Source organism: Halyomorpha halys, unplaced genomic scaffold (genome assembly GCF_000696795.3).
Source record: "Halyomorpha halys isolate HHAL.00 unplaced genomic scaffold, Hhal_1.1 Scaffold172.1, whole genome shotgun sequence".
Classification (NCBI taxonomy): domain Eukaryota; kingdom Metazoa; phylum Arthropoda; class Insecta; order Hemiptera; family Pentatomidae; genus Halyomorpha; species Halyomorpha halys.
The window spans coordinates 20,827-21,197 of NW_027113242.1; positions in this window are offsets into that span (position 1 = coordinate 20,827).

The following is a 371-nucleotide window of genomic DNA, read 5'->3' on the forward strand; positions in this document are numbered from 1 at the left end:
CAAAATGAAAATGTTACAGCTATTTACAACAGGCTATTAATGACGCTTATGATGGTAAGATCTACCACGACAGAACAAATTTTTACCATTCTCTTTTTAATATTGTCAACAAGTATTACCACTTAGCAGTAGTCAACAATGAAAATGTGCAATTATCATAAGAAGATATATTACTATGCCTTTGAGAATATATTTGGTTCTATTATATTTTTATGTCTGTATTTTTTTTTTTCATTATTTTAAAATTATGTTTCAAAATATTACTCATATTTATTAGTCACATGAAAGTAGGAATTCTTTCATCTGTAAGCTAAATGTTTCATTGTTTAATAGAGCAAAAGCCATTATATTATTGCTAATTCACTCATCTC